General features: G+C 62.9%; 3 protein-coding genes across 10 annotated transcripts in view; 1 reads left to right on the top strand and 2 right to left on the bottom strand.

The window, feature by feature from the left end:
• Positions 1-23,981, top strand: part of LOC125686015 (uncharacterized) — a 130,630-nt gene that overhangs the window by 5,443 nt on the left and 101,206 nt on the right. The window lies entirely within an intron of this gene.
• Positions 1-23,981, bottom strand: part of LOC125686013 (collagen alpha-1(I) chain-like) — a 101,986-nt gene that overhangs the window by 61,243 nt on the left and 16,762 nt on the right. The window lies entirely within an intron of this gene.
• The window catches only part of LOC125686012 (uncharacterized), a 73,105-nt gene that overhangs the window by 43,108 nt on the left and 6,016 nt on the right, over positions 1-23,981 (bottom strand). Inside the window, exon 3 of one of the 4 annotated variants that reach the window (XR_007373578.1) lies at positions 11,259-11,334. The exons of 2 other annotated variants lie outside the window; for them this stretch is intronic. The gene's annotated coding sequence lies outside the window, so the exon portion shown is untranslated. Of the gene's footprint in view, positions 1-11,258; positions 11,335-19,702; positions 19,799-23,981 lie in introns of those variants that run through there. One more of the 4 variants, XR_007373577.1, reaches the window with a different exon arrangement.

The raw sequence follows: 23,981 nt of genomic DNA, 5'->3' as shown, positions 1-23,981 counted from the left end.
CTGCCTTGTCTGGCAGCCTGTATTCGTGGTCCTTGCCTGCCTGCCTTGGCTGGCTGGCTGGAGGCCTGGCTCCTGCCTGCCTGCCTTGGCTAGCTGGCTGGAGTCCTGGCTCCTACCTGCCTGCGTTGGCTAGCTGGCTGGAGTCCTGGCTCCTGCCTGCCTGCCTTGGCTGGCTGAGTGGAGTCATGGTCCTTGCCTGCCAGCCTTGGCAGGCTGGCTGGAGTCCTGGCTCCTGCCTGCCTGCCATGGCTGGGTGGCTGGAGTCCTGGCTCCTGCCTGCCTGCCTTGACCGGCTGGCTGGAGTCCTGGCCCCTACCTGCCTGCCTTGGCTGGCTGACTGGAGTCCTGGCCCCTACCTGCCTGCCTTGGCTGGCTGGCTGGATACCTGGCTCCTGCCTGCATGCCTTAGCTGGGTGGCTGGAACTGTGGACCCTGCCTGCCTCTTTTGGCTGGCTGGCTGTGGTTGTGGCCCCTGCCTGCCTGCCTTGGCTGGCTTGCTGAAACCGTGGCCCTCCTTGCCTGCCATGTCTGTCTGGCTGGATTCCTGGCTCCCGCCTGCCTGCCTTGGCTGGCAGAGTGGAGTCATGGTCCTTGCCTGCCTGCCTTGGCAGAGTGGCGGGACTCCGGGCCCCTGCCTGCCTGCCTTGGCTGGCTGACTGGATTCCTGGCTCCTGCCTGCCTACCTTGGCTGGCTGGATGGAGTCATGGCCTCTGCCTGCCTGCTTTTGCTGACTACATGGAGTCCTGGTTGCTGCCTGCCTCCCTTGGCTGGCTTGCTGTAAAAATGGACCTTGCCTTCCTGTATGCCTTGGCTGCCTGGCAGTCTGGAACCGTGGTCCCTGCCTGCCTACCTTGGCTCGCTGGCTGCAGTCATGGCTCCTGCATACCTGCTTTGGCTGGATGGCTGCTGTCCTGGCTCCTGCCTGCCTGCCAGCCTTGACTGGATGGCTGGAGTCCTGGCTCCTGCCTGCCTGCATTGGCTTGCTGACTGGAGTCCTGGCTCCTGCCTGCCTGCCTTGGCTAGCTGTCTGGAGTCCTGGCTCCTGCCTGCCTGCCTTGGCTGACTTGGTGGAACTGTGGACCCTGCCTGCCTGCCTTGGCTGGCTGGCTGTAGTTGTGGCCCCTGTCTGCATGCCTTGGCAGGCTTGCTGAAACCGTGGCCCTCCTTGCCTGCCATGTCTGGCTGGCTGGATTCCTGGCCACTGCCTGCCTGCCTTGTCTGGCTGCCTGTAGTCGTGGTCCTAGCTTGCCTGCCTTGGCTGGCTGGCTGAAGTCCTGGCTCCTGCCTGCCTGCCTTGGCTAGCTGGCTGGAGTCCTGGCTCCTGCCTGCCTGCCTTGGCTGGCTGACTGGAGTCATGGTCCTTGCCTGACTGCATTGTTTGGCTGGCTGGAGTCCTGGCCCCTGCCTGCCTGCTTTGGCTGGCTGACTGGAATTCTGGCTCCTGCCTGCCTGCCTTGGCTGGCTGACTGGAGTCCTGGCCCCTGCCTGCCTGGCTTGGCTGGCTGTCTGGAGTCCTGGCTCCTGCCTGCCTGCCTTGGCTGGCTGGCTGGAGTCCTGTCTCCTACCTGCCTGCGTTGGCTAGCTGGCTGGAGTCCTGGCTCCTGCCTGCCTTCCTTGGCTGGCTGACTGGAGTCATAGTCCTTGCCTGCCTGCCTTGGCAGGCTGGCTGGAGTCCTGGCTCCTGCCTGCCTGCCTTGGCTACCTGGCTGGAGTCCTGGCTCCTGCCTGCCTGCCTTGGCTAGCTGGCTGGAGTCCTGGCTCCTGCCTGCCTGCCTTGGCTGGCTAGCTGGAACTGTGGACCCTGCCTGCCTCTTTTGGCTGGCTGGCTGTGGTTGTCACCCCTGCCTGCCTGCCTAGGCTGGCTTGCTGGAACCGTGGCCCTCCTTGCCTGCCATGTCTGTCTGGCTGGAGTCCTGGCCACTGCCTGCCTGCCTTGGCTGGGTGGCTGGAGTCCTGGCTCCTGCCTGCCTGCCTTGGCTGGCTAGCTGGAACTGTGGACCCTGCCTGCCTCTTTTGTCTTGCTGGCTGTGGTTGTGCCCCCAGCCTGCCTGCCTAGGCTGGCTTGCTGGAATCGTGGCCCTCCTTGCCTGCCATGTCTGGCTGGCTGGAGTCCTGGCCACTGCCTGCCTGCCTTGTCTGGCAGCCTGTAGTCGTGGTCCTTGCTTGCCTGCAATGGCTGGGTGGCTGGAGTCCTGGCTCCTGCCTGCCTGCCTTGGCTAGCTGGCTGGAGTCCTGGCTCCTGCCTGCCTGCCTTGGCTGGCTAGCTGGAACTGTGGACCCTGCCTGCCTCTTTTGGCTGGCTGGCTGTGGTTGTCGCCCCTGCCTGCCAGCCTAGGCTGGCTTGCTGGAACCGTGGCCCTCCTTGCCTGCCATGTCTGTCTGGCTGGAGTCCTGGCCACTGCCTGCCTGCCTTGGCTGGCTGCCTGTATTAGTGGTCCTTGCTTGCCTGCCTTGGCTGGGTGGGTGTAGTCCTGGCTCCTGCCTGCCTTCCATGGCTGACTGGCTGCAGTCCTAGCTCCTGCCTGCCTGCCATGGCTGGCTGGCAGGAGTCCTGGCCCCTGCCTACCTGCCTGCCATGGCTGGCTGCCTGGAGTCCTACCCATTCCTGCCTGCCTTGGCTGGCTGGCTGGAGTCCTGGCCCCTGCCTGCCTTCCTTGGCTGGCTGGCTGGCTGGTGTCGTGGCCCCTGTTTGCCTGCCTTGGCTGGCTGGCTGGTGTCGTGGCCCCTGTTTGCCTGCCTTGGCTGGCTGACTGGAGTCCTGGCTCCTGCCTGCCTGCCTTAGCTGGCTGACTGGAGTCCTGGCTCCTGCCTGCCTGCCTTAGCTGGCTGACTGGAGTCCTGGCTCCTGCCTGCCTGCCTTGGCTGGCTGACTGGAGTCCTGGCTCCTGCCTATCTGCCTGCCTTGGCTGGCTAGCTGGAACTGTGGACCCTGCCTGCCTCTTTTGGCTGGCTGGCTGTGGTTGTCGCCCCTGCCTGCCTGCCTTGGCTGGCTTGCTTGAACCGTGGCCCTCCTTGCCTGCCATGTCTGGCTGGCTGGAGTCCTGGCCACTGCATGCCTACCTTATCTGGCTGCCGGTAGTCGTGGTCATTGCTTGCCTGCCTTGGCTGGCTGGCTGGAGTCCTGGCTCCTGCCTGCCTGCCTTGGCTGGCTGAGTGGAGTCCTGGCTCCTGCCTGCCTGCCATGCCTGGCTGGCTGGAGTCCTGGCCCCTGCTTGCCTGCCATGGCTGGGTGGCTGGAGTTCGGGCCCCTGCCTGCCTGCCTTGGCTGGCTGGATGGAGTCATGGCCCCTGCCTGCCTGCCTTGGCTGGCTGGCTGGAACCGTGGACCCTGCGTGCCTGCCCTGGCTGGTTTGCTGGAACCATGGCTCTCCTTGCCTGCCTTGGCTGGCTAGCTGGAACTGTGGCCCTGCCTGCCTGCCCTGGCTGTCATGCTGGAGTCGTGGCCCTGCGTTCCTGCCATTCCTGGCTTGCTGGAGTCATATTCCTTTCCTGGCTGCCATGGCTGGCTGGCTGGAGCCGTGGCCCCTGCCTGCCTTGTTTGGATGGCTGGCGTCCTGGCTCCTGCCTGCCTGCCTTGGCTGGCTGGCTGGAGTCGTGGTCCTTGCCTGCCTGCCTTGGCTTGCTGGCTGTAGTCGTGGTCCTTGCCTGCCTGCCTTGGCTTGCTGGCTGGATTCCTGGCCCCTGCCTGCCTTCCTTGTCTGGCTGGCTGGCTGGAGTCGTGGCCCCTGTTTGCCTGCCTTGGCTGGCTGACTGGAGTCCTGGCTCCTGCCTGCATGCCTTGGCTGGCTGGCTGGAATCCGGGCCCCTGCCTGCCTGCCTAGGCTGGCTGGCAGTCTGGAACCGTGGCCCCTGCCTTCCTACCTTGGCTAGCTGGCTGGAGTCATGGCTCCTGCTTACCTACCTTGGCTGGATGTTTGTAGTCCTGGTCCTGCCTGCCTGAATTGACTGGCTGGCTGGAGTCGTGGTCCTTGCCTGGCTGCCGTGGCTGGGTGGCTGTGGTTGTGGCCCCTGCCTGCTTGCCTTGGCTGGCTTGCTCGAACCGTGGCCCTCCTTGCCAGCCATGTCTGGCTGGCTGGAGTCCTGGCTCCTGCCTGCCTGCCTTGGCTAGCTGGCTGGGGTCCTGGCTTCTGCCTGCCTGCCTTGGCTGGCAGAGTGGAGTCATGGTCCTTGCCTGCCTGCCTTGGCAGGCTGGCGGTAGTCCGGGCCCCTGCCTGCCTGCCTTGGTTGGCTGACTGGATTCCTGGCTCCTGCCTGCCTACCTTGGCTGGCTGGATGGAGTCATGGCCTCTGCCTGCCTGCTTTTGCTGACTAGATGGATTCCTGGTTGCTGCCTGCCTCCCTTGCCTGGCTTGCTGGAACAATGGACCTTGCCTGCCTGTCTGCCTTGGCTGGCTGGCAGTCTGGAACCGTGGCCCCTGCCTGCCTACCTTGGCTCGCTGGCTGCAGTCATGGCTCCTGCATACCTGCTTTGGCTGGATGGCTGCTGTCCTGGCTCTTGCCTGCCTGCCTTGGCTGGCTGACTGGAGTCCTGGCTCCTGCCTACCTGCCTGTCTTGGCTGGCTGGCTGGAACCGTGGTCCTTGCTTGCCTGCCTTGGCTAGCTGGCTAGAGTCAAGGCTCCTGCATGACTGCCTTGGCTGGATGGCTGCAGTCCTAGCCCCTGCCTGCCTGCCTCGGCTGGCTGGCTGGAGTCCTGGCTCCTGCCTGCCTGCCTTGGCTGGCTAGCTGGAACTGTGGACCCTGCCTGCCTCTTTTGGCTGGCTGGCTGTGGTTGTGGCCCCTGCCTGCCTGCCTTGGCTGGCTTGCTGGAACCGTGGTCCTCCTTGCCTGCCATGTCTGGCTGGCTGGAGTCCTGGCCACTGCCTGCCTGCCTTATCTGGCTGCCTGTTCTCGTGGTCCTAGCTTGCGTGCCTTGGCTGGCTGGTTAGAGTCCTGGCCAATGCCTACCTGCCTGCCATGGCTGGCTGCCTGGAGTCCTACCCATGCCTGCCTGCCTTGGCTGGCTGGCTGGAGTCCTACCCATGCCTGCCTGCCTTGACTGGCTGACTGGAGTCCTGGCTCCTGCCTGCCTGCCTTGGCTGGTTGACTGGAGTAATGGCTCATGCCTGAATGCCTTGGCTGGCTGGCTGGAGTCCTGGCTCCTGCCTCCATGCCTTGGCTGGACGGCTGGAGTCCGGGCCCCTGCCTGCCTACCTTGTCTAGCAGGCGGGAGTCCGGGCCACTGCCTGCCCGGTTTAGCTAGGAGGTTGTAGTCCTTGCCCCTGCCTCCCTGCCTTGGCTGGCTTGCTTAATTCCTGGCTCCTGCCTGCATGCCACGGCTGGCTGGCTTGAACCATGGACCCTGCCTGCCTTCCATGTCTGGCTGGCTGGAGTCATGGCCCCTACTTGCCTGCCTTGGCTGGCTGACTGGAGTCCTGGCTCCTGCCTGCCTGCCTTGGCTAGCTTACTGGAGTCCTGGCTCCTGCCTGCCTGCCTTGGCTGGCTTGCTGGAGTCCTAGCCACTGCCTGCCTGCCTTGGCTGGCTGACTGGAGTCCTGGCTCCTGCCTGTCTGTCTTGGCTGGCTGGATGGAGTTATGGCCTCTGCCTGCCTGCTTTTGCTGACTGGATGGAGTCCTGGTTGCTGCCTGCCTCCCTTGGCTGAATTGCTGGAACAATGGATCTTGCCTGCCTGTCTGCGTTGGCTGGCTGGCTGGAGTCCTGGCCCCTGCCTGCCTGCCTTGGCATGCTGGCAGTCTGGAACCGTGGCCCCTGCCTGCCTGCCTTGGTAGCTGGCTGGAGTCATGGCTTCTGCATACCTTCCTTGGCTGGATGGCTGCAGTCCTGGCTCCTGCCTGCCTGCATTGCCTGGCTGGCTAGAGTCCTGGCTCCTGTCTACCTGCCTGCCTTGGCTGGCTGGCTGGAACCGTGGACCCTGCGTGCCTGCCTTGGCTTGCTGGCTAGAGTCAAGGCTCCTGCATGACTCCCTTGGCTGCATGGCTGCAGTCCTAGCCCCTGCCTGCCTGCCTTGGCTGGCTGGCTGGAACTGTGGACCCTGCCTGCCTCTTTTGGCTGGCTGGCTGTGGTTGTGGCCCCTGCCTGCCTGCCTTGGCTGGCTTGCTGGAACCGTGGCCCTCCTTGCCTGCCATTTCTGGCTGGCTGGAGTCCTGGCCACTGCCTGCCTGCCTTGGCTGGCAGCCTGTAGTCGTGGTCCTTGCTTGCCTGCCTCTGCTGTCTGGCTGGAGTGCTGGCTCCTGCCTGCCAGCCTTGGCTGGCTGACTGGAGTCCTGACTCCTGCCTGCCTGCCTTGGCTGGCTGGCTGGAAACGTGGAACCTGCCTGCCTGCCTTGGCTAGCTGGCTGGAGTCATGGCTCCTGCATCCCTGCCTAGGCTGGATGGCTGCAGTCCTAGCCCCTGCCTGCCTGTCTTGGCTGGCTGGCTGGAGTCCTGGCTCCTGCCTACCTGCCTGCCTTGGCTGGCTGGCTGGAATCCTGGCCACTGTCTGCCTGCCTTGTCTGGCACCCTGTATTCCTGGTCCTTTCTTGCCTGCCTTGGCTGGCTGGCTGTAGTCATTGTCCATGCCTGCCTGCCTTGGCTGGCTGGCTGGCTGGCTGGCTGGAGTTCTGGCCCCTGCCTGCGTGCCTTTGTTGGCTGGCTTCCTTGCATCACAGCTGGTGTTCTGTTGCCAGGTTTCCCAGATCTAGAGCTTTTGTCACGGAGGTGGCTCATGGCATCATAAAGCCTTGGCTATGCATGGCTTAGAATGTCCCTTGACAACTTAAACATGGCTGCACTGGAGGATTCGGTGACTTTGTCCTGACAGTTGCCCTGTGTGTGTGATGAACCTGTTGAATTCTGCTGGGCTCCATTTTAAGGCCATTTCTCTATCTTGTTTTTACTGTTGGTTCCACTAAAGATCTGTTGGTTGTATCAATCAGTTTGTGGATGATGCTAAGCTGGGAGGAGTTTAGACCTCCTTGAGGATAAAGAGGCCTTGCCTTGAGATCTGGACAAAATGGGGGTGGTTCCCATCTGCACGAAGAAGGGCAAGCGCTGGGTTCTGCACCTGGGACGGGGTGCCCTGGCTCTGTGTGCAGACATGAGGGGGGAAGTTCTGGAGCGCAGCCTGGCAAAAAGGGATCTGGTTTGATGGCCAATGGAATCTGAGCCGGCAGTGCGCCTGGCAGTCACAAGGGTCAACCGTACCCTGGGCTGCGTCAGGCCCAGCACTGCGTCAGGCCAGGGAAGCGGCTGTCCCGCTCTGCTCTGCGCTGTGCGGCCTCGTCTCCAGCGCTGGGGGCAGCTTGGGCTGCCACTCCATGAGATGCTAGGAGAGAGTGTCCAAAGGAGGGCTCCAGAGGTGGATAAGTTTACATCACTGATCCTCTGGACGAACCTTCCCAGGCACGCACACTCTGTATAGAGGTGTATAGATGTATATTTTGTCATACACACTGCAAGAATATCCTGAACGAGAGCAAACCAGAGAACAGTGATGGCAGCCCGAGGAAGCGCCTCGAGAGACATCGGAAGGCCTGGCATCATCCCCAGCGCTCTTTGTTCAACGAAGACTTTAAGGAATATCATATCAACAGGACCAGGAGAGCACCAAGACAGCTTGGAAACAACAGGATGGCTGTTGACTGACACCAGGTAACAAATAAATTAACAAGTAAATAGCAAATGTCAACCTTCTGATAAGGTTGTGAACCTGGAGTACCCAGCCAGTGGGGAAACAGGGGAGGGGGGAGGCAAGGGGGAGAAAGCAGGGTCTAAAGGCTGTCATGTCGTGTCCATAGGCGCTGCTGCTTGCGGGACACCGCCATTGCAATCGTGAATAAGATCTGCTTTTATCAGAGATACCGTCCTGACAAACATGACTTGGATATTTCCAACAAGACCATTCCCCTTTGTCCTAGCACTGCGACCCTCATAATCAGCCATTCCCCTCCTCTTTATACGCTCCCCTCAAGGACTGGAAGGACCTGGAGCCTTCTCTTCTCCAGGCTAAACAAGCCCAGTTCCTTCAACCTTTCTGCATAGGAGAGGTGCTCCAGCCCTCTCATCATCTTATTGGCCCTCATCTGGACCCACTCCAAGAAAGTGACTCGATTTAGACAGTGCCTTAACATATACCAAAACAAAACAAAAACACACAAACAAACAAACAAAAAGAAGACAAAAAACACCCAACTAGTTGTGTCTCTGAAAAGTTGTTATAGGGAGAATCTGCCGTATTGAGAATCGTATTGAGTATTGAGAAACCAGGCATGAACAAGGATTGTTTAATTCTTTTTTTTGTTTGTTTGTTTATTTCATTATTTTGCATCCTGGCTGGCATCACAGCCACTTCCGGACCACATCCTGCCTGCCGTGGCTAGCTGGCTAGAGTCATGGCTCCTGCATGACTGCCTTGGCTGGATGGCTGCAGTCCTGGCTCCTGCCTGCCTGCATTGGATGGCTGGCTGGAGTCCTGGCTCCTGCCTGCCTGCCTTGGCTAGCTCGCTGGAGTCCTAGATCCTTCCTGCCTGCCTTGGCTGGCTGGCTGGAACTGTGGACTCTGCCTGCCTGCCTTGGCTGGCTGGCTGGAGTCCTGGCTCCTGCCTGCCTGCCTTGGCTGGCTGCCTGGAGTCCTGGCTCCTGCCTGCCTGCCTTGGCTGGCTAGCTGAAACTGTGGACCCTGCCTGCCTCTTTTGGCTGGCTGGCTGTGGTTGTGGCCCCTGCCTGCCTGCCTTGGCTGGCTTGCTGGAACCCTTGCCCTCCTTGCCTGCCATGTCTGGCTGGCTGCAGTCCTGGCCAATGCCTGCCTGCCTTGTCTGGCAGCCTGTATTCGTGGTCCTTGCTTGCCTGCCTTCGCTGGCAGGCTGGAGTCATGGCTCCTGCCTACCTGCCTTGGCTGGCTGACTGGAGTCCTGACTCCTGCCTGCCTGCCTTGGCTGGCTGGCTGGAGTCCTGGCTCCTGCCTGCCTGCCTTGGCTGGTTGACTGCAGTCATGCTACTTGCCTGTCTGCCTTGGCAGGCTGGCTGAAGTACTGGCCCCTGCCTGCCTGCCTTGGCTGGCTGGCTGGAACTGTGGACTCTGCCGGCTTGCGTTGGCTGGCTGGCTGGAGTCCTGGCTGCTGCCTGCCTGCATTGGCTGCCTGGCTGGAGTCCTGCATCCTGCCTGCCTGCCTTGGCTGGCTGGCTGGAGTCCTGGCTCATGCCTGCCTGCATTGGCTGGCTGGCTGGAGTCCTGGATCCTGCCTGCCTGCCTTGGCTGGCTGACTGGAGTCCTGACTCCTGCCTGCCTCCCTTGGCTGGCTGGCTGGAGTCCTGGCCCCTGGCTGCCTGCCTTGGCTGGGTGGCTAGACTCCCAGCTCCTGCATACCTGCCTGCCTTGACTGGATGTCTGGATTCCTGGCTCCTGCCTGCCTGCCTTGGCTGGCTGGCTGGAACTGTGGACTTTGTCAGCCTGCGTTGGCTGGCTGGCTGCGGTTGTGGCCCCTGCCTGCCTGCCTTGGCTGGCTTGCTGGAACCCTTGCCCTCCTTGCCTGCCATGTCTGGCTGGCTGGAGTCCTGGCCACTGCCTGCCTGCCTTGTCTGGCAGCCTGTAGTCATGGTTCTTGCTTCCCTGCCTTGGCTGGCTGGCTGGAGTCCTGGCTCCTGCCTGCCTGCCTTGGCTGGGTAGCTAGAGTCCTGGCTCCTGCCTACCTGCCTGCCTTGACTGGATGGCTGGAGTCCTGGCTCCTGCCTGCCTGCATTGGCTAGGTGACTGGAGTCCTGGCCACTGCCTGCCTGCCTTGGTTGGCTGACTGGAGTCATGGTCCTTGCCTGCCTGCCTTGGCAGGCTGGCTGGAGTCCTGGCCCCTGCCTGCCTGCCTTGCCTACCTGGCTGGAGTCCTGGCTCCTGCCTGCCTGCCTTGGTTGGCTAACTGGAGTCATGGTCCTTGCCTGTCTGCCTTGGCAGGCTGGCTGGAGTCCTGGCCCCTGCCTGCCTGCCTTGGCTGGGTGGCTAGAGTCCTGGCTCCTGCCTACCTGCCTGCCTTTACTGGATGGCTGGAGTCCTGGCTCCTGCCTGCCTGCCTTGGCTGGGTGACTGGAGTCCTGGCCACTGCCTTCCTGCCTTGGCTGGGTGGCTAGAGTCCTGGCTCCTGCCTGCCTGCCTTGGCTGGCTAGCTGGAAGTGTGGACCCGGCCTGCCTCTTTTGGCTGGCTAGCTGGAACCGTGGCCCTCCTTGCCGGCCATGTCTGGCTGGCTGGAGTCCTGGCCACTGCCTGCCTGCCTTGTCTGGCAGCCTGTAGTCGTGGTCCTTGCCTACCTGCCTTGGCTGGCTGGCTGGAGTCCTGGGTCCTGCCTGCCTGCCTTGGCTAGCTGGCTGGAGTCCTGGCTCCTGCCTGCCTGCCTTGGCTTGCTGACTGGAGTCCTGGCTCCTGCCTGCCTGCCTTGGCTGGCTGACTGCAGTCATTGTCCTTGCCTGTCTGCCTTGGCAGGCTGGCTGGAGTTCTGGCTCCTGCCTGCCTGCCTTGGCTGGCTGGCTGGAGTCCTGGCTCCAGCTTGCCTGCCTGCCTTTACTGGATGTCTGGAGTCCTGGCTCCTGCCTACCTGCCTGCCTTGACTGGCTGGCTGGAGTCCTGGCTCCTGCCTGCCTGCCTTGGCTGGCTAGCTGGAACTGTGGACCCTGCCTGCCCCTTTTGTCTTGCTGGCTGTGGTTGTGGCCCCTGCCTGCCTGCCTTGGATGGCTTGTTGGAACCGTGGCCTTACTTGCCTGCCATGTCTGGCTGGCTGGAGTCCTGGCCACTGCCTGCCTGCCTTGTCTGGCAGCCTGTAGTCGTGGTCCTTGCTTGCCTGCCTTGGCTTGCTGGCTGGAGTCCTGGCTCCTGCCTGGCTGCCTTGGCTACCTGGCTGGAGTCCTGGCTCCTGCCTGCCTGCCTTTGCTGTCTGGCTGGAGTCCTGGCTCCTGCCTGCCTGCTTTGGATTGCTGACTGGAGTCCTGGCTCCTGCCTGGCTGCCTTGGCTACCTGGCTGGAGTCCTGGATCCTGCCTGGCTGCCTTGGCTGGCCGGCTGGAGTTCTGGTCCCTGCCTGCCTGCCTTGGCTGGCTGGCTGGAGTCCGGGCCCCTGCCTGCCTGCCTTGGCTACCTGGCTGGATTCCTGGATCCTGCCTGCCTGCATTGGTTTCCTGACTGGAGTCCTGGCTCCTGCCTGCCTGCCTTGGCTAGCTGGCTGGAATCCTAGCTCCTGCCTGCCTGCCTTGACTGGATGGCTGGAGTGCTGGCTCTTGCCTGCCTGCCATGTCCGGCTGGCTGGATTCCTGGCCACTGCCTGCCTGCCTTGGCTGGCAGCCTGTAGTCGTGGTCCTTGCTTGCCTGCCTTGGCTTGCTGGCTGGAGTCCTGGCTCCTGCCTGGCTGCCTTGGCTACCCGGCTGGAGTCCTGGCTCCTGCCTGCCTGCATTGGATTGCTGTCTGGAGTCCTGGCCCCTGCCTGCCTGCCTTGGCTGGCTGTCTGGAGTCCTGGCCCCTGCCTGCCTGCCTTGGCTTGCTGGCTGGAGTCCTGGCTCCTGCCTTCCTGCCTGGGCTGGATGGCTGGGGTCCTGGCTCCTGCCTGCCTTCCTTGGCTGGCTGGCTGGAGTCCTGGCTCCTGCCTGCCTGCCTTGGCTGGCTGGCTGGAGTCCTGGCCCCTGCCTGCATGCCTTGGCTGGCTGGCTGGAGTCCGGGCCACTGCCTGACTGCCATGGCTGGCTTTCTGGAGTCCTGGCTCCTGCCTGCCTGCCTTGGCTACCTGGCTGGAGTCCTGGCTCCTGCATACCTGCTTTGGCTGGATGGCTGCTGTCCTGGCTCCTGCCTGCCTGCCAGCCTTGACTGGATGGCTGGAGTCCTGGCTCCTGCCTGCCTGCATTGGCTTGCTGACTGGAGTCCTGGCTCCTGCCTGCCTGCCTTGGCTGACTTGGTGGAACTGTGGACCCTGCCTGCCTGCCTTGGCTGGCTGGCTGTAGTTGTGGCCCCTGTCTGCATGCCTTGGCAGGCTTGCTGAAACCGTGGCCCTCCTTGCCTGCCATGTCTGGCTGGCTGGATTCCTGGCCACTGCCTGCCTGCCTTGTCTGGCTGCCTGTAGTCGTGGTCCTAGCTTGCCTGCCTTGGCTGGCTGGCTGAAGTCCTGGCTCCTGCCTGCCTGCCTTGGCTGGCTGACTGGAGTCATGGTCCTTGCCTGACTGCATTGTTTGGCTGGCTGGAGTCCTGGCCCCTGCCTGCCTGCTTTGGCTGGCTGACTGGAATTCTGGCTCCTGCCTGCCTGCCTTGGCTGGCTGACTGGAGTCCTGGCCCCTGCCTGCCTGGCTTGGCTGGCTGTCTGGAGTCCTGGCTCCTGCCTGCCTGCCTTGGCTGGCTGGCTGGAGTCCTGTCTCCTACCTGCCTGCGTTGGCTAGCTGGCTGGAGTCCTGGCTCCTGCCTGCCTTCCTTGGCTGGCTGACTGGAGTCATAGTCCTTGCCTGCCTGCCTTGGCAGGCTGGCTGGAGTCCTGGCTCCTGCCTGCCTGCCTTGGCTACCTGGCTGGAGTCCTGGCTCCTGCCTGCCTGCCTTGGCTAGCTGGCTGGAGTCCTGGCTCCTGCCTGCCTGCCTTGGCTGGCTAGCTGGAACTGTGGACCCTGCCTGCCTCTTTTGGCTGGCTGGCTGTGGTTGTCACCCCTGCCTGCCTGCCTAGGCTGGCTTGCTGGAACCGTGGCCCTCCTTGCCTGCCATGTCTGTCTGGCTGGAGTCCTGGCCACTGCCTGCCTGCCTTGGCTGGGTGGCTGGAGTCCTGGCCACTGCCTGCCTGCCTTGTCTGGCAGCCTGTAGTCGTGGTCCTTGCTTGCCTGCAATGGCTGGGTGGCTGGAGTCCTGGCTCCTGCCTGCCTGCCTTGGCTAGCTGGCTGGAGTCCTGGCTCCTGCCTGCCTGCCTTGGCTGGCTAGCTGGAACTGTGGACCCTGCCTGCCTCTTTTGGCTGGCTGGCTGTGGTTGTCGCCCCTGCCTGCCAGCCTAGGCTGGCTTGCTGGAACCGTGGCCCTCCTTGCCTGCCATGTCTGTCTGGCTGGAGTCCTGGCCACTGCCTGCCTGCCTTGGCTGGCTGCCTGTATTAGTGGTCCTTGCTTGCCTGCCTTGGCTGGGTGGGTGTAGTCCTGGCTCCTGCCTGCCTTCCATGGCTGACTGGCTGCAGTCCTAGCTCCTGCCTGCCTGCCATGGCTGGCTGGCAGGAGTCCTGGCCCCTGCCTACCTGCCTGCCATGGCTGGCTGCCTGGAGTCCTACCCATTCCTGCCTGCCTTGGCTGGCTGGCTGGAGTCCTGGCCCCTGCCTGCCTTCCTTGGCTGGCTGGCTGGCTGGTGTCGTGGCCCCTGTTTGCCTGCCTTGGCTGGCTGGCTGGTGTCGTGGCCCCTGTTTGCCTGCCTTGGCTGGCTGACTGGAGTCCTGGCTCCTGCCTGCCTGCCTTAGCTGGCTGACTGGAGTCCTGGCTCCTGCCTGCCTGCCTTAGCTGGCTGACTGGAGTCCTGGCTCCTGCCTGCCTGCCTTGGCTGGCTGACTGGAGTCCTGGCTCCTGCCTATCTGCCTGTCTTGGCTGGATCGCTGGAGTCCTGGTTCCTGCCTGCCTGCCTTGGCTGGCTAGCTGGAACTGTGGACCCTGCCTGCCTCTTTTGGCTGGCTGGCTGTGGTTGTCGCCCCTGCCTGCCTGCCTTGGCTGGCTTGCTGGAACCGTGGCCCTCCTTGCCTGCCATGTCTGGCTGGCTGGAGTCCTGGCCACTGCATGCCTACCTTATCTGGCTGCCGGTAGTCGTGGTCATTGCTTGCCTGCCTTGGCTGGCTGGCTGGAGTCCTGGCTCCTGCCTGCCTGCCTTGGCTGGCTGAGTGGAGTCCTGGCTCCTGCCTGCCTGCCATGCCTGGCTGGCTGGAGTCCTGGCCCCTGCTTGCCTGCCATGGCTGGGTGGCTGGAGTTCGGGCCCCTGCCTGCCTGCCTTGGCTGGCTGGATGGAGTCATGGCCCCTGCCTGCCTGCCTTGGCTGGCTGGCTGGAACCGTGGACCCTGCGTGCCTGCCCTGGCTGGTTTGCTGGAACCATGGCTCTCCTTGCCTGCCTTGGCTGGCTAGCTGGAACTGTGGCCCTGCCTGCCTGCCCTGGCTGTCATGCTGGAGTCGTGGCCCTGCGTTCCTGCCATTCCTGGCTTGCTGGAGTCATATTCCTTTCCTGGCTGCCATGGCTGGCTGGCTGGAGCCGTGGCCCCTGCCTGCCTTGTTTGGATGGCTGGCGTCCTGGCTCCTGCCTGCCTGCCTTGGCTGGCTGGCTGGAGTCGTGGTCCTTGCCTGCCTGCCTTGGCTTGCTGGCTGTAGTCGTGGTTCTTGCCTGCCTGCCTTGGCTTGCTGGCTGGATTCCTGGCCCCTGCCTGCCTTCCTTGTCTGGCTGGCTGGCTGGAGTCGTGGCCCCTGTTTGCCTGCCTTGGCTGGCTGACTGGAGTCCTGGCTCCTGCCTGCATGCCTTGGCTGGCTGGCTGGAATCCGGGCCCCTGCCTGCCTGCCTAGGCTGGCTGGCAGTCTGGAACCGTGGCCCCTGCCTTCCTACCTTGGCTAGCTGGCTGGAGTCATGGCTCCTGCTTACCTACCTTGGCTGGATGTTTGTAGTCCTGGTCCTGCCTGCCTGAATTGACTGGCTGGCTGGAGTCGTGGTCCTTGCCTGGCTGCCGTGGCTGGGTGGCTGTGGTTGTGGCCCCTGCCTGCTTGCCTTGGCTGGCTTGCTCGAACCGTGGCCCTCCTTGCCAGCCATGTCTGGCTGGCTGGAGTCCTGGCTCCTGCCTGCCTGCCTTGGCTAGCTGGCTGGGGTCCTGGCTTCTGCCTGCCTGCCTTGGCTGGCAGAGTGGAGTCATGGTCCTTGCCTGCCTGCCTTGGCAGGCTGGCGGTAGTCCGGGCCCCTGCCTGCCTGCCTTGGTTGGCTGACTGGATTCCTGGCTCCTGCCTGCCTACCTTGGCTGGCTGGATGGAGTCATGGCCTCTGCCTGCCTGCTTTTGCTGACTAGATGGATTCCTGGTTGCTGCCTGCCTCCCTTGCCTGGCTTGCTGGAACAATGGACCTTGCCTGCCTGTCTGCCTTGGCTGGCTGGCAGTCTGGAACCGTGGCCCCTGCCTGCCTACCTTGGCTCGCTGGCTGCAGTCATGGCTCCTGCATACCTGCTTTGGCTGGATGGCTGCTGTCCTGGCTCTTGCCTGCCTGCCTTGGCTGGCTGACTGGAGTCCTGGCTCCTGCCTACCTGCCTGTCTTGGCTGGCTGGCTGGAACCGTGGTCCTTGCTTGCCTGCCTTGGCTAGCTGGCTAGAGTCAAGGCTCCTGCATGACTGCCTTGGCTGGATGGCTGCAGTCCTAGCCCCTGCCTGCCTGCCTCGGCTGGCTGGCTGGAGTCCTGGCTCCTGCCTGCCTGCCTTGGCTGGCTTGCTGGAGTCCTAGCCACTGCCTGCCTGCCTTGGCTGGCTGACTGGAGTCCTGGCTCCTGCCTGTCTGTCTTGGCTGGCTGGATGGAGTTATGGCCTCTGCCTGCCTGCTTTTGCTGACTGGATGGAGTCCTGGTTGCTGCCTGCCTCCCTTGGCTGAATTGCTGGAACAATGGATCTTGCCTGCCTGTCTGCGTTGGCTGGCTGGCTGGAGTCCTGGCCCCTGCCTGCCTGCCTTGGCATGCTGGCAGTCTGGAACCGTGGCCCCTGCCTGCCTGCCTTGGTAGCTGGCTGGAGTCATGGCTTCTGCATACCTTCCTTGGCTGGATGGCTGCAGTCCTGGCTCCTGCCTGCCTGCATTGCCTGGCTGGCTAGAGTCCTGGCTCCTGTCTACCTGCCTGCCTTGGCTGGCTGGCTGGAACCGTGGACCCTGCGTGCCTGCCTTGGCTTGCTGGCTAGAGTCAAGGCTCCTGCATGACTCCCTTGGCTGCATGGCTGCAGTCCTAGCCCCTGCCTGCCTGCCTTGGCTGGCTGGCTGGAGTACTGGCTCCTGCCTGCCTGCCTTGGCTGGCTGGCTGGAACTGTGGACCCTGCCTGCCTCTTTTGGCTGGCTGGCTGTGGTTGTGGCCCCTGCCTGCCTGCCTTGGCTGGCTTGCTGGAACCGTGGCCCTCCTTGCCTGCCATTTCTGGCTGGCTGGAGTCCTGGCCACTGCCTGCCTGCCTTGGCTGGCAGCCTGTAGTCGTGGTCCTTGCTTGCCTGCCTCTGCTGTCTGGCTGGAGTGCTGGCTCCTGCCTGCCAGCCTTGGCTGGCTGACTGGAGTCCTGACTCCTGCCTGCCTGCCTTGGCTGGCTGGCTGGAAACGTGGAACCTGCCTGCCTGCCTTGGCTAGCTGGCTGGAGTCATGGCTCCTGCATCCCTGCCTAGGCTGGATGGCTGCAGTCCTAGCCCCTGCCTGCCTGTCTTGGCTGGCTGGCTGGAGTCCTGGCTCCTGCCTACCTGCCTGCCTTGGCTGGCTGGCTGGAATCCTGGCCACTGTCTGCCTGCCTTGTCTGGCACCCTGTATTCCTGGTCCTTTCTTGCCTGCCTTGGCTGGCTGGCTGTAGTCATTGTCCATGCCTGCCTGCCTTGGCTGGCTGGCTGGCTGGCTGGCTGGAGTTCTGGCCCCTGCCTGCGTGCCTTTGTTGGCTGGCTTCCTTGCATCACAGCTGGTGTTCTGTTGCCAGGTTTCCCAGATCTAGAGCTTTTGTCACGGAGGTGGCTCATGGCATCATAAAGCCTTGGCTATGCATGGCTTAGAATGTCCCTTGACAACTTAAACATGGCTGCACTGGAGGATTCGGTGACTTTGTCCTGACAGTTGCCCTGTGTGTGTGATGAACCTGTTGAATTCTGCTGGGCTCCATTTTAAGGCCATTTCTCTATCTTGTTTTTACTGTTGGTTCCACTAAAGATCTGTTGGTTGTATCAATCAGTTTGTGGATGATGCTAAGCTGGGAGGAGTTTAGACCTCCTTGAGGATAAAGAGGCCTTGCCTTGAGATCTGGACAAAATGGGGGTGGTTCCCATCTGCACGAAGAAGGGCAAGCGCTGGGTTCTGCACCTGGGACGGGGTGCCCTGGCTCTGTGTGCAGACATGAGGGGGGAAGTTCTGGAGCGCAGCCTGGCAAAAAGGGATCTGGTTTGATGGCCAATGGAATCTGAGCCGGCAGTGCGCCTGGCAGTCACAAGGGTCAACCGTACCCTGGGCTGCGTCAGGCCCAGCACTGCGTCAGGCCAGGGAAGCGGCTGTCCCGCTCTGCTCTGCGCTGTGCGGCCTCGTCTCCAGCGCTGGGGGCAGCTTGGGCTGCCACTCCATGAGATGCTAGGAGAGAGTGTCCAAAGGAGGGCTCCAGAGGTGGATAAGTTTACATCACTGATCCTCTGGACGAACCTTCCCAGGCACGCACACTCTGTATAGAGGTGTATAGATGTATATTTTGTCATACACACTGCAAGAATATCCTGAACGAGAGCAAACCAGAGAACAGTGATGGCAGCCCGAGGAAGCGCCTCGAGAGACATCGGAAGGCCTGGCATCATCCCCAGCGCTCTTTGTTCAACGAAGACTTTAAGGAATATCATATCAACAGGACCAGGAGAGCACCAAGACAGCTTGGAAACAACAGGATGGCTGTTGACTGACACCAGGTAACAAATAAATTAACAAGTAAATAGCAAATGTCAACCTTCTGATAAGGTTGTGAACCTGGAGTACCCAGCCAGTGGGGAAACAGGGGAGGGGGGAGGCAAGGGGGAGAAAGCAGGGTCTAAAGGCTGTCATGTCGTGTCCATAGGCGCTGCTGCTTGCGGGACACCGCCATTGCAATCGTGAATAAGATCTGCTTTTATCAGAGATACCGTCCTGACAAACATGACTTGGATATTTCCAACAAGACCATTCCCCTTTGTCCTAGCACTGCGACCCTCATAATCAGCCATTCCCCTCCTCTTTATACGCTCCCCTCAAGGACTGGAAGGACCTGGAGCCTTCTCTTCTCCAGGCTAAACAAGCCCAGTTCCTTCAACCTTTCTGCATAGGAGAGGTGCTCCAGCCCTCTCATCATCTTATTGGCCCTCATCTGGACCCACTCCAAGAAAGTGACTTGATTTAGACAGTGCCTTAACATATACCAAAACAAAACAAAAACACACAAACAAACAAACAAAAAGAAGACAAAAAACACCCAACTAGTTGTGTCTCTGAAAAGTTGTTATAGGGAGAATCTGCCGTATTGAGAATCGTATTGAGTATTGAGAAACCAGGCATGAACAAGGATTGTTTAATTCTTTTTTTTGTTTGTTTGTTTATTTCATTATTTTGCATCCTGGCTGGCATCACAGCCACTTCCGGACCACATCCTGCCTGCCGTGGCTAGCTGGCTAGAGTCATGGCTCCTGCATGACTGCCTTGGCTGGATGGCTGCAGTCCTGGCTCCTGCCTGCCTGCATTGGATGGCTGGCTGGAGTCCTGGCTCCTGCCTGCCTGCCTTGGCTAGCTCGCTGGAGTCCTAGATCCTTCCTGCCTGCCTTGGCTGGCTGGCTGGAACTGTGGACTCTGCCTGCCTGCCTTGGCTGGCTGGCTGGAGTCCTGGCTCCTGCCTGCCTGCCTTGGCTGGCTGCCTGGAGTCCTGGCTCCTGCCTGCCTGCCTTGGCTGGCTAGCTGAAACTGTGGACCCTGCCTGCCTCTTTTGGCTGGCTGGCTGTGGTTGTGGCCCCTGCCTGCCTGCCTTGGCTGGCTTGCTGGAACCCTTGCCCTCCTTGCCTGCCATGTCTGGCTGGCTGCAGTCCTGGCCAATGCCTGCCTGCCTTGTCTGGCAGCCTGTATTCGTGGTCCTTGCTTGCCTGCCTTCGCTGGCAGGCTGGAGTCATGGCTCCTGCCTACCTGCCTTGGCTGGCTGACTGGAGTCCTGACTCCTGCCTGCCTGCCTTGGCTGGCTGGCTGGAGTCCTGGCTCCTGCCTGCCTGCCTTGGCTGGTTGACTGCAGTCATGCTACTTGCCTGTCTGCCTTGGCAGGCTGGCTGAAGTACTGGCCCCTGCCTGCCTGCCTTGGCTGGCTGGCTGGAACTGTGGACTCTGCCGGCTTGCGTTGGCTGGCTGGCTGGAGTCCTGGCTGCTGCCTGCCTGCATTGGCTGCCTGGCTGGAGTCCTGCATCCTGCCTGCCTGCCTTGGCTGGCTGGCTGGAGTCCTGGCTCATGCCTGCCTGCATTGGCTGGCTGGCTGGAGTCCTGGATCCTGCCTGCCTGCCTTGGCTGGCTGACTGGAGTCCTGACTCCTGCCTGCCTCCCTTGGCTGGCTGGCTGGAGTCCTGGCCCCTGGCTGCCTGCCTTGGCTGGGTGGCTAGACTCCCAGCTCCTGCATACCTGCCTGCCTTGACTGGATGTCTGGATTCCTGGCTCCTGCCTGCCTGCCTTGGCTGGCTGGCTGGAACTGTGGACTTTGTCAGCCTGCGTTGGCTGGCTGGCTGCGGTTGTGGCCCCTGCCTGCCTGCCTTGGCTGGCTTGCTGGAACCCTTGCCCTCCTTGCCTGCCATGTCTGGCTGGCTGGAGTCCTGGCCACTGCCTGCCTGCCTTGTCTGGCAGCCTGTAGTCATGGTTCTTGCTTCCCTGCCTTGGCTGGCTGGCTGGAGTCCTGGCTCCTGCCTGCCTGCCTTGGCTGGGTAGCTAGAGTCCTGGCTCCTGCCTACCTGCCTGCCTTGACTGGATGGCTGGAGTCCTGGCTCCTGCCTGCCTGCCTTGGCTAGGTGACTGGAGTCCTGGCCACTGCCTGCCTGCCTTGGTTGGCTGACTGGAGTCATGGTCCTTGCCTGCCTGCCTTGGCAGGCTGGCTGGAGTCCTGGCCCCTGCCTGCCTGCCTTGCCTACCTGGCTGGAGTCCTGGCTCCTGCCTGCCTGCCTTGGTTGGCTAACTGGAGTCATGGTCCTTGCCTGTCTGCCTTGGCAGGCTGGCTGGAGTCCTGGCCCCTGCCTGCCTGCCTTGGCTGGGTGGCTAGAGTCCTGGCTCCTGCCTACCTGCCTGCCTTTACTGGATGGCTGGAGTCCTGGCTCCTGCCTGCCTGCCTTGGCTGGGTGACTGGAGTCCTGGCCACTGCCTTCCTGCCTTGGCTGGGTGGCTAGAGTCCTGGCTCCTGCCTGCCTGCCTTGGCTGGCTAGCTGGAAGTGTGGACCCGGCCTGCCTCTTTTGGCTGGCTAGCTGGAACCGTGGCCCTCCTTGCCGGCCATGTCTGGCTGGCTGGAGTCCTGGCCACTGCCTGCCTGCCTTGTCTGGCAGCCTGTAGTCGTGGTCCTTGCTTGCCTGCCTTGGCTGGCTGGCTGGAGTCCTGGGTCCTGCCTGCCTGCCTTGGCTAGCTGGCTGGAGTCCTGGCTCCTGCCTGCCTGCCTTGGCTTGCTGACTGGAGTCCTGGCTCCTGCCTGCCTGCCTTGGCTGGCTGACTGCAGTCATTGTCCTTGCCTGTCTGCCTTGGCAGGCTGGCTGGAGTTCTGGCTCCTGCCTGCCTGCCTTGGCTGGCTGGCTGGAGTCCTGGCTCCAGCTTGCCTGCCTGCCTTTACTGGATGTCTGGAGTCCTGGCTCCTGCCTGCCTGCCTTGGCTGGTTGGCTAGAGTCCTGGCTCCTGCCTACCTGCCTGCCTTGACTGGCTGGCTGGAGTCCTGGCTCCTGCCTGCCTGCCTTGGCTGGCTAGCTGGAACTGTGGACCCTGCCTGCCCCTTTTGTCTTGCTGGCTGTGGTTGTGGCCCCTGCCTGCCTGCCTTGGATGGCTTGTTGGAACCGTGGCCTTACTTGCCTGCCATGTCTGGCTGGCTGGAGTCCTGGCCACTGCCTGCCTGCCTTGTCTGGCAGCCTGTAGTCGTGGTCCTTGCTTGCCTGCCTTGGCTTGCTGGCTGGAGTCCTGGCTCCTGCCTGGCTGCCTTGGCTACCTGGCTGGAGTCCTGGCTCCTTCCTGCCTGCCTTTGCTGTCTGGCTGGAGTCCTGGCTCCTGCCTGCCTGCTTTGGATTGCTGACTGGAGTCCTGGCTCCTGCCTGGCTGCCTTGGCTACCTGGCTGGAGTCCTGGATCCTGCCTGGCTGCCTTGGCTGGCCGGCTGGAGTTCTGGTCCCTGCCTGCCTGCCTTGGCTGGCTGGCTGGAGTCCGCGCCCCTGCCTGCCTGCCTTGGCTACCTGGCTGGATTCCTGGATCCTGCCTGCCTGCATTGGTTTCCTGACTGGAGTCCTGGCTCCTGCCTGCCTGCCTTGGCTAGCTGGCTGGAATCCTAGCTCCTGCCTGCCTGCCTTGACTGGATGGCTGGAGTGCTGGCTCTTGCCTGCCTGCCATGTCCGGCTGGCTGGAGTCCTGGCCACTGCCTGCCTGCCTTCTCTGGCAGCCTGTAGTCGTGGTCCTTGCTTGCCTGCCTTGGCTTGCTGGCTGGAGTCCTGGCTCCTGCCTGGCTGCCTTGGCTACCTGGCTGGAGTCCTGGCTCCTGCCTGCCTGCATTGGATTGCTGTCTGGAGTCCTGGCCCCTGCCTGCCTGCCTTGGCTGGCTGTCTGGAGTCCTGGCCCCTGCCTGCCTGCCTTGGCTTGCTGGCTGGAGTCCTGGCTCCTGCCTTCCTGCCTGGGCTGGATGGCTGGGGTCCTGGCTCCTGCCTGCCTTCCTTGGCTGGCTGGCTGGAGTCCTGGCTCCTGCCTGCCTGCCTTGGCTGGCTGGCTGGAGTCCTGGCCCCTGCCTGCATGCCTTGGCTGGCTGGCTGGAGTCCGGGCCACTGCCTGACTGCCATGGCTGGCTTTCTGGAGTCCTGGCTCCTGCCTGCCTGCCTTGGCTACCTGGCTGGAGTCCTGGCTCCTGCCTGCCTGCTTTGGCGTGCTGACTGGAGTCCTGGCTCCTGCCTGCCTGCCTAGACTGGATGGCTGGAGTCCTGGCCACTGCCTGCCTGGCTTGGCTGGCAGCCTATAGTCGTGGTCCTTGCTTGCCTGCCTTGGCTGGCTGGCTGGAGTCCTGGCTCCTGCCTGGCTGCCTTGGCTACCTGGCTGGAGTCCTGGCTCCTGCCTGCCTGCCTTGGCTGGCTGGCTGGAGTCCTGGCTCCTGCCTGCCTGCCTTGGCTGGCTGGCTGGAGTCCGGGCCCCTGCCTGCCTGCCTTGGCTGGCTGACTGGAGTCCTGGCTCCTGCCTGCCTGCCTTGGCTGGCTGGCTGGAGTCCTGGCTCCTGCCTGCCTGGCTTAGCTAGCTGGCTGGAGTCCTGGCTCCTGCCTGCCTGCCTTGGCTGGGTGGCTGTTCTCATGGCACCTGCCTACCTGCCTGCCTTGACTGGCTGGCTGGAGTCCTGGCTCCTGCCTGCCTGCCTTGGCTGGCTAGCTGGAACTGTGGACCCTGCCTGCCTCTTTTGGCTGGCTGGCTGTGGTTGTGGCCCCTGCCTGCCTGCCATGGCTGGCTTGTTGGAACCGTGGCCCTCCTTGCCTGCCATGTCTGGCCGGCTGGAGTCCTGGCCACTGCTTGCCTGCCTCGTCTGGCAGCCTGTATTCGTGGTCCTTGCTTGCCTGCCTTGGCTGGCTGGCTGGAGTCCTGGCTCCTGCCTGCCTGCCTTGGCTACCCGGCTGGAGTCCTGGCTCCTGCCTGCCTGCCCTGGCTGGCTGGCTGGAGTCCTGGCTCCTGCCTGCCTGCATTGGCTTGCTGATTGGAGTCCTGGCTCCTGCCTGCCTGCCTTGCCTAGCTGGCTGGAGTCCTGGCTCCTGCCTGCCTGCCATGTCTGGCTGGCTGGAGTCCTGGCCACTGCCTGCCTGCCTTGTCTGGCAGCCTGTAGTCGTGGTCCATGCTTGCCTGCCTTGGCTGGATGGCTGGAGTCCTGGCTCCTGCCTGCCTGCCTTGGCTTGCTGACTGGAGTCCTGGCTCCTGCCTGCCTGCCTTGGCTGGCTGGCTGGAGTCCTGGCTCCTGCCTGCCTGCCTTGGCTAGCTGGCTGGAGTCCTGGCTCCTGCCTGCCTGCATTGGCTTGCGGACTGGAGTCCTGGCTCCTGCCTGCCTGCCTTGTCTAGCTGGCTGGAGTCCTGGCTCCTGCCTGCCTGCCATGTCTGGCTGGCTGGAGTCCTGGCCACTGCCTGCCTGCCTTGTCTGGCAGCCTGTTGACGTGGTCCTAGATTGCCTGCCTTGGCTTGCTGGCTGGAGTCCTGGCTCCTGCCTGCCAGCCTTGGCTGGCTGGATGGAGTCCGGGCCCCTGCCTGCCTGCCTTGGGTTGCTTACTGGAGTCCTGGCTCCTGCCTGCCTGCCTTGACTGGATGGCTGGAGTCCTGGCTCCTGCCTGCCTGCCTTGTCTGGCAGCCTGTTGACGTGGTCCTTGCTTGCCTTCCTTGGCTGGCTGCCTGGAGTCCTGGCTCCTGCCTGCCTGCCTTGGCTACCTGGCTAGAGTCCTGGCTCCTGCCTGCCTGGCTTGGCTAGCTGGCTGGAGTCCTGGCTCCTGCCTGGCTGCCGTGGTAGGCTGACTGGAGTCCTGGCTCCTGCCTGCCTGCCTTGCCTAGCTGGCTGGAGTCCTGGCTCCTGCCTGCCTGCCATGTCTGGCTGGCTGGAGTCCTGGCCAGTGCATGCCAGCCTTGTCTGGCAGCCTGTAATTGTGGTCCTTGCTTGCCTGCCTTGGCTGGCTGGCTGGAGTCCGGTCCCCTGCCTGCCTGCCTTGGCTGGCTGGCTGGAGTCCTGGCTCCTGCCTGCCTGCCTTGGCTGGCTGGCTGGAGTCCTGGCTCCTGCCTGCCTGCATTGGCTTGCTGACTGGAGTCCTGGCTCCTGCCTGCCTGCCTTGCCTAGCTGGCTGGAGTCCTGGCTCCTGCCTGCCTGCCATGTCTGGCTGGCTGGAGTCCTGGCCACTGCCTGCCTGCCTTGGCTGGCTGGCTGGAGTCCGGGCCCCTGCCTTCCTGCCTTGGCTGGATGGCTGGAGTCCTGGCTCCTGCCTGGCTGCCTTGGCTGGGTGGCTAGAGTCCTGGCTCCTGCCTACCTGCCTGCCTTGACTGGCTGGCTGGAGCCCTGGCTCCTGCCTGCCTGCCTTGGCTGGCTAGCTGGAGTCCTGGCCCCTGCCTGCCTGCCTTGGCTGGCTGACA

Source organism: Lagopus muta, chromosome 30 (assembly GCF_023343835.1).
Source record: "Lagopus muta isolate bLagMut1 chromosome 30, bLagMut1 primary, whole genome shotgun sequence".
NCBI classification, from domain to species: domain Eukaryota; kingdom Metazoa; phylum Chordata; class Aves; order Galliformes; family Phasianidae; genus Lagopus; species Lagopus muta.
This window is presented reverse-complemented; position numbering and strand designations above follow the sequence as displayed.